The sequence below is a fragment of the Podarcis tiliguerta genome, assembly GCF_965153285.1.
Source record: "Podarcis tiliguerta genome assembly, chromosome: 8".
NCBI classification, from domain to species: Eukaryota; Metazoa; Chordata; class Lepidosauria; order Squamata; family Lacertidae; genus Podarcis; species Podarcis tiliguerta.
In genome coordinates this window covers 38,830,462-38,831,324 of record NC_139541.1, presented here as the reverse complement: position 1 = coordinate 38,831,324, position 863 = coordinate 38,830,462, and positions in this window count along the sequence as shown.

Here is an 863-nt window from a genome sequence, read left to right as displayed (position 1 = left end):
CTGACAAGTATCATGTCCATTCTCTACTCCACCTCCTCACCTCTCTACTGATGTAAAACACCTGTTGAAAAACCTATAATGAGAGAATGTATATATATATATATATATATATATATAAATATATATATATATATGTATGTATGTAATCAAACAGGGCTACCTTGCTAAGCTATTCAGTCTTGTATGCTTAAGCCAAGAAATTGTCTCTTCAAAGATATGTAAGTACATAATTATGAACTTTTGCATCAAAACGGATTCTTTGTATATAGTGGGGGGATTTATATTTACTTTGTATTTAATTGAACACCTAGAAGTGTATTATGTTGATTCTGATAAGATTCCGTTTGGATTATTATCAGTTAGCACTAGTAGACGCATCAATGGCACGAGAAAACTGAAGAAGGCCAGAAAACTGTGCTCAGGGAGTGTGCTATCTGCCAACCCCAACAAATCAGCCCCACCAGGGGTGAAACTGCAGCCTCTCAGCTGCATGGACTGCTAGGGCGAAATGGGGGTAGAACGCTGGCACCCTGTCTTCTTTATTACTTCATACGCTGCTTCATCAGCACCTCACAGCTACCAGGAACAATGTTGAACTTACCCTTTTCTTGAATCTTCTTGAACTTATTTTAAAAAACAAGAAAAAACCAAAAATCCGAGTCTGTAAGAACCTAAGCTGGACCATAAAGAAGGCTGATCGTCGAAGAATTGATGCTTTTGAATTATGGTGCTGGAGGAGACTCTTGAGAGTCCCATGGACTGCAAGAAGATCAAACCTATCCATTCTTAAGGAAATCAGCACTGAGTGCTCACTGGAAGGACAGATCCTGAAGCTGAGGCTCCAGTACTTTGGCCACCTCATG